We start from the raw sequence: 12593 nt of genomic DNA on the forward strand, positions 1-12593 counted from the left end.
TGGATAAAGCACATGTAGCTAAATGTGTGAAGACAGAGCCTTTTATCAGCCTCATAGCCGTGCCTACAGAGAGAAATGCATGTCATACCAATAGAATGCCCAGTCACAATCACTTTATTTCCATGAGTGCCAAAATATCTTCCCTAGGTGCTCTGCATGTTTTCATGAAGGCTCAAACATGGACAAGTGGATCATGTAAGCTATGTGAGTTTGTATCACAGGTGTATGTCTGTGTATCAAGCACGATCTGTTTGCGGCAGCGTAAAAGTGATCTAAGTGATGTCCTGAACGTTGTTACTACTTGGAGAGAGTTTTTATGAATGTTGTGTAATACTAGAGGACAAAAGCCAATGAATGGGCAGAGAGGTGCAGTGTACGTGGATTACGGTCACGTTCAGTGGATTTGAGACCAGTTTGCCCCCTAAAGCAGGTTTAAATCCCTGTAGTAATCTCACATTCAGACTCAGTTTTACCCAGGGGCGTATTTATTATGCCGATTCTGTTGCAAAACGTTTCTTAAACGGAAGCAACAGGAACGAAATGGGGTGGGACCTATAGGGGACCTACCTAAATTTGTCCAATAGAAACTCTAGTTTATTTTTTTTTACTGTGTTACAGTTCATATACTGTAAAGATATCAGTCGATTTGAAATAAATTCATTAGGCCCTAATCTATGGATTTCATATGACTGGGAATACAGATATGCATCGATTGGTCACAGGTACCTTAAAAAAAAGATAGGGGTGTGGATCAGAAAACCAGTCAGTATCTGGTGTGACCACCATTTGCCTCATGCAGCGTGACACATCTCCTTCGCATAGAGTTGATCAGGTTGTTGATTGTGGCCTGTGGAATGTTGTCCTACTCTTCAATGGCTGTGCGAAGTTGCTGGATATTGGCGGGAACTGGAACACGCTATCGAACACATCGATCCAGAGCATCCCAAACATGCTCAATGTATGCAGGCCATGGAAGAATGGGGACATTTTCAGCTTTGAGGAATTGTGTACAGATCCTTGCGACATGGGGCTGTGCCTTATCATGCCGAAACATGGGATGATGGCAGCGGATGAATGGCATGACAATGGGCCTCAGGATCTCGTCACGGTATCTCTCTGCATTCAAATTGCCATCGATAAAATGCAATTGTGTTCATTGTCCGTACCTTATGCCTGCCCATACCATAACCCCACCGCCACTATGGGGCACTCTGTTCACAACATTGACATCAGCAAATCGCTCGCCCACACGACGCCATACACGCTCTCTGCCATCTGCCCGGTACACTCAGATGAGTTTCCCTAAGACGGTTTGTGACATCTTGTGCAGAAATTCTTTGGTTGTGCAAACCCACAGTTTCATCAGCTGTCCGGGTGGCTGATCTCCAATGATCCCACAGGTGAAGAAGCTGGATGTGGAGGTCCTGGCCTGGCGTGGTTACATGTGGTCTGCGGTTGTGAGACCGGTTGGATGTTCTGCCAATTTCTCTAAAACAATGTTGGTGGCAGCTTATGGTAGAGAAATTAACATTCAGTTCTCTGGCAACAGCTCTGGTGGACATTCCTGCAGTCAGCATGCCAATTGTACGCTCCCTAAAAACTTGAGACAACTGCACATTTTAGTGGCCTTTTTATTGTCCCCCCTGTGTAATGATCATGCTGTTTAATCAGCTTCTTGAAATGCCCCACCTGTCAGGTGGATGGATTATCTTGGCAAATGAGAAATGCTCACTAACAACATGTAAAAAAGTTCTGCACAAAAGTTGAGAGAAATAAGCTTTTTGTGCATATGACAAATGTCTAGGATCTTTTCTTTTAGCGCATGTGAGAAGAGGACAGGTTTTACTCACTTTTTCTTTCTCAACCTCTCCCATCATTTATGGAACAAGCTTGATTTCAATACCTGAGTTGAGACTGGAGTGGGTATGTGTGGTGTGTGAGATGTACGTTCATGTTGCACACGCACAGATCTGTTTCCATTAGAGGTGCTATTGCGCTTTTGCTTTGGTCATTTCACAGCAACCACTCCCTAGCCAATAATTCCCATCACAACAAACAAGTGTCACATTCTGGACTTCATGACAACAATTTACACAGAATTCTCCAACATAAAAGATACAACTTCTATCATGCTTTCAGATTGAATCTACTATGGGAAAGATCACACTGGTGGTATGGCCATATTTTAAATGAAACTGCTTTTCTCAGAAACCTGGTGTCCCTGTCTGACAAACACAACCATTTAAAAGCCTAATAATCCATTAGATCTACAGTAGGGGGCTAAGAGGTTCCTAGCCACAGCACAACAGAATACTGTCTGTTTTGTCTGTTTGCTTCCACTTACTCCCTCCCTGCTGACTCCTCAACCCCCACAGAGTACCTCTCCTCTCCTCTCCTGACAGTTGTGTCTTTCACAAAGTGTGTCTGAAATGACACCATATTGTCTAATAGAGCCCTACGGACCCTAGTCAAAAGTAGTGCACTATAAAGGGAATAGGGTGCCTTCTTTTTGACAGCCTCAATGTGCCAAACCACATAATGTGTGTCATTGACGGTTTTTCTATTCAAAGAGGGAGAGGTTTTATCTGGAGTACTGTGATGTCATGGCATTTTTGAACTACAAAGGGACTGTAAATGACTGACTAGCTAAGTAATTTACACATACAGTTTATTAGGAGCTTATCAAGTCACATATGGTCATACATTAGGACCAAGAATTTGGCAGCAAAAAATACAATAATAAATGAATACAAATACTGAGCTATATTTTATGCAACATTTTTGGGGGGAAATTATTTTATACAAATGCAATTTCTCAGAGAAATACATTTAGTTTAACAAGTAATATTTTTCTCTTAAAAAGATGGTCAAAATTATTGCCACCCCTGTTTTCAATGCCTCCCCTTGCGAGAATAACAGCACTGAGCCTTTGTTAAAATGTTTTATGAGATGGGAGAACACATTGGGAGGGATCAGTCTTTTTTTCCTCATCTGTATCAAGGGTGGCAATAATTATGGACCTGACTGAATGCCACATACTGTATTTGTTCTAGTGTGTGGTGGTGAGAGCACACAGGTGTTTGTGGAAGCATAGGGGGAGAACTCCCAGTGCGTTGTGTATTTTGCGAGCTCAGCCTTGCGGTGTGAGGACTGAGGAGAATATTAAGGGTGCAGTGTGAAGTGTATTGGTGAGGTGTTTGGCATGAATAGGGGAGAGATTGGGACGTTATCGTGAGTCCACAGGGTGATGTTAACCCAGGCTGGCAGAGCGGTACTCTCCCTCCCTCTGTCTCTCGGCTCCCAGCCCTGTACCCGTCTGCTCCAGCCTCCATGTGCAGCACTCTCTCTGTCTGCCTGGGTCAGTGTCACACTATACACAGAGCTTCTCTCTTTCTTTCTCTCGTGAGTTTCTATATACTCGTCACAGGCTCTCCTCCTCTGTTTCTCCTAGTAGGCCTACTCCTCCATCTTCCTCCTTCACCTCTGTCTTTTATTACGACATCCTCTTCCATGCACCATCCAGCCTACCTTTAACATGAAATCTCTAGCCTATCACTCCCTCTTTTACTGTCTCTCCTTCTCATCTTCCTGCCCCCCCCTCTTCTCGCTCTACCCACACGCTCATTCACTATTCATATTTTAGAAGACGTTTGTGACCGCGAAAGCAGTGTCATGCGTTTGCACCATTTCAAAAGTGAAGAAACCTACATTTTCTCTCCTATCCTCTCTCCCCATTCTTTATCTAGCTAATCCAGGTTTTGGCTTCATGCCGCTCTTTCCCTTTTTTAGACTGAAAGCCATGTGCCACTCACTCCCACTCTCCCTCTGCCTCTTTCTCTGTCTTTCGCTCACACTCCCGCCCACTCAATCCCTTTCACCTCTCCTCCCTCCACACTCTATTCTGTGACTTTGTGTGATAGTATATGCATTTGGATGTATGTGTGTTAATATGACGTTCTGATTGTGTAGCCCCTGTTAGTGCGTACTCATTATGCATTATGTACACTGAAGTCTCTCTGCCTTTTGAGTCTGATAAAAAAACATGAGCTGGCGCACACACAGAGAACATTATTTTATGTAGAGGTGCTGACTAATGGCGAATAAACTATAAGCTAGAAAAATTGTCGCACATTCCATATATAAACTCCCAGTAATTTATTGGGTAAATCACCGTTTCGGCATCACTGTGCCAATCATCAACGTTTTGGATGCTGAAACGTTGGTGATTTACCCAATAAATGACTGGGAGTTTACATATGGAGTGTGCGACTCTCTTTATTTTGATGTCTTGGAGTCTGGACAGAGAAAATAGTCTTCCTGTGTCGCATAGAACCGTGTGGTTTCTCCGTTTTATGAGAAGAAATTGGATTACTGTATTTAAGGATTTATTAGAGGAATTGGATCAAATGTATTATTACAGTTGTTCAGTGTTTCCTCTACATAACTTGTTCAATGTCAGTGTTTCCTCTACATAACTTGTTCAATGTCAGTGTTTCCTCTACATAACTTGTTCAATGTCAGTGTTTCCTCTACATAACTTGACAGTGTAACAATAAAAGTCAGCGCAGAATGTTCCTTGATTTTCAATTCTTCTTCTTATCCATGACCCCTCAGTGCTATACCCTACGATGCTTGAGGCAGAAGGAATGGAGCCAGCTAGTTCACGTGGCCACAAAAACAGCCATGCACATAATGTTTTAGCATGATGTTTGTGTATGTACAGTGGGGTCTGGAATTATTGAGTCTCTTAATAAAGATGAGCAAAATAGACTGTATAAAATAATACAAATACTGAGCTATATTGTATGCTAAAAAATGTTTTAATTTAAAAACAATATATATTTTATACTAATACAATTGCTCAGAGAATGAGATTTTGTGTAACAAGTAATTATAAAACAAAAAAAAACTAAAGATGGGGGTAAAAATGTTTGGATCCCCTTTCAATACTCCAACACCTTCCAATAGTGAGGAAAACGACACACACTAAGACTTTTTCTAAAATGTTTTATGAAATTGGAAGGTGAGTGTCATCAAAGATCCACCAGCTTATTTTACAGTATGAGGTATTTTCTGCATATGCATTGTATGGAACATGTCTGGGATCTTTTATTTCAGCTCCTGAAACATGGGACCAACACTTGCGTTTAAATTTTTGTTCAGTGTAAATGTGTGTTGATATCAGTTGGCAGGGGCAACTTTTTAAGACTTTTTCTGGTAGATGTTTTCTAAGACTCATTTTTCATATGTTTGACAAGAAATCAAAGCCTTTGCTTATTCCATTTTTTAGGATAAACTTAAACAAAACAAAAAAAGTGTATATATTCCTTAATTTCTCAACGTTAAATATACTCGTAGCTTTTATTTGACACCCAATTTGACATGCTCCTATGAAATTAACATGTTGGTGTTCATGGGTCATTTTACAGTCGTGGCCAAAAGTTTTGAATGACACAAATATACATTTTCACAAAGTCTGCTGCCTCAGTTTGTATGATGGCAATTTGCATATACTCCAGAATGTTATGAAGAGTGATCAGATGAATTGCAATTAATTGCAAAGTACCTCTTTGCCATGCAAATGAACCGAAACCCCAAAAAACATTTCCAATGCATTTCAGCCCTGCCACAAAAGGACCAGCTGACATCATGTCAGTGATTCTCTCGTTAACACAGGTGTGAGTGTTGACGAGGACAAGGCTGGAGATCACTCTGTCATGCTGATTGAGTTCGAATAACAGACTAGAAGCTTCAAAAGGAGGGTGGTGCTTGCAGGCAACCATGGTTTCCTTGCAGGCAACCATGGTTGCCTGCAAGGAAACACGTGGAGTCATCATTGCCTTGCACAAAAAGGGCTTCACAGGCAAGGATGTTGCTGCCAGTAAGATTGCACCTAAATCAACCATTTATCGGATCATCAAGAACTTCAAGGAGAGCGGTTGAATTGTTGTGAAGAAGGCTTCAGGGCGCCCAAGAAAGTCCAGCAAGCGCCAGGACCGTCTCCTAAAGTTGATTCAGCTGCGGTATCGGGGCATCACCAGTACAGAGCTTGCTCAGGAATGGCAGCAGGCAGGTGTGAGTGCATCTGCACGCACAGTGAGGCAAAGACTTTTGGAGGATGGCCTGGTGTCAAGAAGGGCAGCAAAGAAGCCACTTCTCTCCAGGAAAAACATCAGGGACAGACTGATATTCTGCAAAAGGTACGGGATTGGACTGCTGAGGACTGGGGTAAAGTCATTTTCTCTGAATCCCCTTTCCGATTGTTTGGGGCATCCGGAAAAAGCTTGTCCAGAGACGACGAGGTGAGCGCTACCATCAGTCCTGTGTCATGCCAACAGTAAAGCAACCTGAGACCATTCATGTGTGGGGTTGCTTCTCAGCCAAGGGAGTGGGCTCACTCACAAGTTTGCCTAAGAACACAGCCATGAATAAAGAATGGTACCAACACATCCTTTGAGAGCAACTTCTCCCAACCATCCAGGAACAGTTTGGTGACGAACAATGCCTTTTCCAGCATGATGTAGCACCTTGCCATAAGGCAAAAGTGATACATAAGTGGCTCGGGGAACAAAACATCGATATTTTGGGTCCATGGCCAGGAAACTCCCCAGACCTCCCCATCCCATTTGAGAACTTGTGGTCAATCCTCAAGAGGCGGGTGGACAAACAAAAACCCACAAATTCTGACAAACTCCAAGCATTGATAATGCAAGAATGGGCTGCCATCAGTCAGGATGTGGCCCAGAAGTTAATTGACAGGATGCCAGGGCGGATTGCAGAGGTCTTGAAAAAGAAGGGTCAACGCTGCAAATATTGATTCTTTGCATCAACTTCATGTAATTGTCAATAAAAGCATTTGACACTTATGAAATGCTTGTAATTATACTTCAGTATTCCATAGTAACATCTGACAAAAATATCTAAAGACACTGTGGCAGCAGACTTTGTGAAAATTTATATTTGTGTCATTCTCAACTTTTGGTCACGACTGTACATGGAAATGACCCATAGCATCGGTTCCAATCCAAGTGCCAATGCCGTTTAGCAAACTCCAGGGGTGCTGCATAAGCTCAATGACATCAATAACTTTACGAAGTACCAGGACATTTTAGCCAAAAACCTGGTTGCCTCTGCCAGGAGGTGAATCTTCCAGCAAAACAATGACCCCAAGCACACACAAGTCCATAAGCGTAGATGAAGGATATCGAGGATCTGGAAGGATTCTGTATGGAGGAATGGTCTATGATCTATCCCAATGTGTTCTCCAATTTTATCTTTTTTTTTTTTTTCAAAAGCTCAATGTTGTTATCCTTGGAGGGTGGTAGAGTTTTAAAAACTGGGGGATCCAATACTTTTGAGCCCTTTAGAGATTTATTTCTATTACTGGTTTAACAAAATCTCTTTCTCTGAAAATGTTTATTTTTAGGGCACACAATTGTATTTGTGTTTTTGGGGCACACAATATTGCTCAGTATTATTTTATAAAAATGTTTTTGCTCATTTTTATCAATGGATCCAATAATTCCAGATCCCACTGTATACACAGTCTCCTCCAAAGGCATTGCGATGAGGTGACAGCTAGCTTTCAGATTAAGTGTCAAAAAATGTCAACCAGCCATACTGACAGAGAGGCTGAAGCATTGGACTGAGTATAATTGGACTGCATTTAATCTACTTATCACACATCAAATAACTTACCAGTAATCCTGCCTCTTTCCTACCCCCTCAAATTCATCAGCCCTCAAATGGCTGTGAAATGAAATGTGGGTCCAAGTTAGTGCTGGTGGTTTGGAGTGGGTGGGTGTGGGTCATAGGTAATCACCTCAATTACTCTACTATGAGATTTTCTATCAGGTAAAAGGCCACCTAGGGTGATAGGCAGTATGTTTACAAAATACCTCATTCAATTTGATAAGAAGTTAACCCGTTGTTACCAAACTTTTTGAAAATGAATTTTCTCTGTAATGTTTGATTTAATAGTAGGCCTAGCCTATATGAGATCAGCCTTTTGCTAACCTCACCTGAAAGAAAGCTTTACAAATAGCACAATTTAGAGCTTTATGTCAGTAATGGGAGTGATTAACCGGGTTGTTTGTGTTTGCACTGATGTCCTTTTATGAGAGGGAGAGAAAATGTTTGCTCACCAAACTGAAATGCAAAGCATCACCTGATGCAAATGGCATGTGGAGACTGCCAGTTAGACATTAGTGTCTAGATTGAGAAACAGACTCCTCACAAGTCCTCAACTGGAAGCTTCATTAAATTGTACCTGCAAAACACCAGTCTCAACGTCAACAGTGAAGAGGCGACTCTGGGATGCTGGCCTTCTAGGCAGAGTTCCTCTGTCCAGTGTCTGTGTTCTCTTCCCCCATCTTCATCTTTTCTTTTTATTGACCAGTCTGAGATATGGCTTTTTCTTTGCAACTCTGCTTAGAAGGCCAGCATCCCGAAGTCGCCTCTTCACAGTTGACATTGTTTTTTTTTTTGCGGGTACTATTTAATGAAGCTGCCAGTTGAGGACTTTCTCAAACTAGACACTCTAATGTAATTGTCCTCTTGCTCAGTTGTGTACCGGGGCCTCCCACTCCTCTTTCTATTCTGGTTAGAGCCAGTTTGCGCTGTTCTGTGAAGGGAGTAGTACACAGCGTTGTACGAGATCTTCAGTTTTTTGCATGGAATAGCCTTCATTTCTCAGAACAAGAATAGACTGAGTTTAGGTCCCCTCAGATCAGACCTATACCCCTCCTGCCCACCCCATGCACCCCACCCCCACAAAGAGGGCCTCAACATGGAAGTCACACATACGCCCAGGTCGTGAGCGGGAAAATGGGCCCAAACCCCACTCTTACACTAGCCCAAGCCAATGGCATGTACCAGATGCTCAGCAGGCTCTGCTCACACTTACTGGCCTAAGGCCAAACCACACGACCAACAACATTGGGCACTTTATGGAACACAAATCCTTCACTATCTCATCCTGGAATATCCAAGGCCTGAGGTCATCTGCCTTTGGCCTAAAGAGCAGGAATCCGGAATTCATCAGAAATACAGAAATCAGAAATACAGACATTGCCATCAAACAAGAAACCTGGTATAGAGGAGACTGACCCACTGGTTGCCCTCTAGGTTACAGAGAGCGGTTAGTCCCATCCACCAAACTACCCGGTGCGAAACAGGGAAGGGACTCGGGTATGCTAATTTGGTATAGAGCAGACCTAACTCACTCCATTAATCAAAACAGGAACATTTTACATTTGGCTAGAAATTCAAAAGGAAATGATCTTAACAGAGAAAAATGTCCTCCTGTGTGCTACCTATTAGAGGTCAACTAATTAATCGGACCTGGTCGATTAATTAGGGCCGATTTTCAAGTTTTCGTAAGAGTCGGTAATCTGCATTTTTGGACACCGATTGTGGCCAGATTTTTTTTTATTTTTTTTATTTAATCTTTATTTAACTGGCAGAATACCTGACCACTGTGATTGACCCAAACTTAAGGAAAGCTTTGACTATGTACAGACTCAGTGAGCAGAGCCTTGCTATTGAGAAAGGCCACCGTAGGCAGATCTGGCTCTCAAGAGAAGACCGACTATGTGCACACTGCCCACAAAATTAGGTGCAAACTGAGCTGCACTTCCTAACCTCCTGCCCAATGTATTACCATATTAGAGACACATATTTCCCTCAGATTACACATATCCACAAAGAATTTGAAAACAAACCCGATTTTGATAAACTCTCATATCTACTGGGTGAAATACCACAGTGTGCAAGATTTGTGACCCGTTACCACAAGAAAAGGTCAACCAGTGAAGAACAAACACCATTGTAAATACAACTCATATTTATGTTTATTTATTTTCCCTTTTGTACTTTAACCATTTGTACATCGTTACAACACTGTATATATACGTCATATGACATTTTGTAATGTCTTTATTCTTTTGGAACTTCTGGGAGTGTAATGTTTACTGTTCATTTTAATTTGTTTATTTCACTTTTGCATATTATCTACTTCATTTGCTTTGGCAATGTTAACATATGTTTCCCATGCCAGTAAAGCCCCTTGAATTGAGTTTCAGAAATATCTTTGTTTCTGGCCATTTTGAGCCTGTAATCAAACCCACAAATGCTGACGCTTAAGATACTCAACTAGTCTAAAGAAGGCCAGTTATATTGCTTCTTTAATCATCCTTTTTAAAATGCTAAACTTGGATTAGCTAACACAACGTGCCATTGGAACACAGGAGTGATGGTTGCTGATAATGGGCCTCTCTACGCCTATGAAGATATTCCATTGAAAATCAGCCGTTTCCAGCTACAATAGTCATTTACAACATTAACAATGTCTACACTGTATTTCTGATCAATTTGATGTTATTTTAATGGACAAAAAATGTGCTTTTCTTTCAAAAACAAGGACATTTCTAAGTGACCCCAAACTTTTGTGTGTGTATAAATTTTAATATAGGAAAGGGTTTTGAGTGACGTCACTGGACAGACAAAGCACTACACTGAAGAGGTTTCTCTCGGAGTGTGCTGTGTGGGGAACAAAACATTTCTCACATGCAGGGACTTGTCATACACACATTCCACAAAACACATGTTAGTTGGATTCACAGATACAAATTAGAATATATTGTAGTAGTGAGAGATTCTATGACTCACAGTTGACATAATGGAGAGAACTGTCTTGCAGAGAGTGGCCTGAAACCCCATATGCAATACTACATTTCCCCCAAGGGGCACAATAAAGAAATGTAATGGACTATTGTTTCTCTTTGCTTATTTGAGCTGTTCTTGCCATAATATGGACTTGGTCTTTTACCAAATAGGGCTATCTTCTGTATACCACCCCTATCTTGTCACATCACAACTGATTGGCTCAAACACATTAAGAAGGAAAGAAATTCCACAAATTATCTTAACAAGGCACACCTTGTTAATTGAAATGCATTCCAAGTGATTACCTCATGAAGCTGGTTGAGATAATGCCAAAAAGTGTCCAAAGCTGTCATCATGGCAAAGGGTGGCTACTTTGAAGAATCTCATATATTTTGATTTGTTTAACACTTTTTGGGTTACTACATGATTCCTTGTGTGTTATTTCATAGTTTTGATGTCTTCCCTATTATTCTACAATGTAGAAAATAGTAAAAATAAAGAACCCTTGAACGAGTAGGTGTGTCCAAACCTTTGACTGGTACTGTATGTTCTCTCTTCAACTGGTTTGGGGACATTTCTAACAGCTTAATATGGTCTCTTCATTTCCAAGCTGATGGTGCCATCCACATTCCTAAAATGTTCTTCTTTGAGGCCTTTATGACCTGGAAGTCTCTTACTCTCGCCTGATCTCTTAGTCTCACCGAGTCTCTTAGTATCACTTAGCTTTCCTGCCATGTGGTTGATGCTGAGTCTGTTTAATAAAATTATATTTCTCAATTCTTTCTTCATGTTACACCACAAAAGAAAACACTTTCAATAGTTTTCCAATTCAACGGAACCCCAGTTCTACTGACCTAAGTGCATTTGATAAATGTTTACCCAGCGTCTTTTGCACATCTCTAGGGTAGGGGTTCTTAAACTTTTTCAGCTCGGGACCCAAATGAGAAATGGACTGTACTCCCGTGACCCAAATTATGAAGATATAGATGTATTCTCATAACTCGCGACCCACCTCTCACATGCCCAGGGCCCACTTTGGGTCATGACCCATAGTTTAAGAAACCCTACTCTAGGGTGATGGATGCCCTATGCTAAGCACATGCGATGGCCTGTGGGTTTAAGACATGCACCGATGAGTATGATAAATCTCCTCGTTTTGAAGCTACAGTAGAAAAACCCATTTCAGCAGACGTCACAATCCTGACTGGCCGGCTGGACGGCGAAACTCTGCTTGGGTGGGCTCTGGGGATGTCACTGCCATATGGGGGGGCTTGGAGTTGGACAGTGGATATGACTGTGAGATGAGCTGGGTGTTGTCTGTATGAGCACTAATGGAGTACAGCCAAACCAAGCAGTATGGATCAGCTTGTGTTTATCATCAAAGGAATTTATCCCAAATGGATTATACTGTATGGCTGTATTCCATACAGTTTCTATGACCTGGGTATTGTGGATTTATGTTGACTGTCATACAGTTACATTTATGGTTCCTAGAATAGCCTACCAGTTGGCAAAGGAAAACTGTTTACTTTACGCCTGCCATTAAATCCATACTCTCTTTGTTAGAGGTCCTGGGAGCCATTGCCCTAAAAGGCAAGCTGAAGGGACCAATGTTAATAGTTAATATGTAACCTATTATACTTTCTGAAAGACAAAGAGACAGTTAGGGGTTTGAGAACAGAAACTTGTCTTCTCCCTACAATTTGTGTTTTATTTTTATTTAACTAGGCAAGTCAGTTAAGAAATCTTTTTTATTTACAATGACGGCCTACACCTGCCAAACCCAGACGACGCTGGGCCAATTGTGCTCCGCCCTATGGGACTCCCAATCACGTCCTGTTGTGGTACAGCCTGGATTCGAATCAGGGTGTCTGTAGTGACACCTCTAGCACTGAGATGCAGTGCCTTAGACTGCTGCGCCACCCGGG

General features: G+C 41.7%; 1 protein-coding gene across 4 annotated transcripts in view; it reads left to right on the forward strand.

Annotated features, from left to right (window-relative positions):
• The window catches only part of LOC115203228 (sn1-specific diacylglycerol lipase alpha), a 37257-nt gene that overhangs the window by 1282 nt on the left and 23382 nt on the right, over window positions 1-12593 (forward strand). The window lies entirely within an intron of this gene.

Source organism: Salmo trutta, chromosome 12 (genome assembly GCF_901001165.1).
Source record: "Salmo trutta chromosome 12, fSalTru1.1, whole genome shotgun sequence".
NCBI classification, from domain to species: domain Eukaryota; kingdom Metazoa; phylum Chordata; class Actinopteri; order Salmoniformes; family Salmonidae; genus Salmo; species Salmo trutta.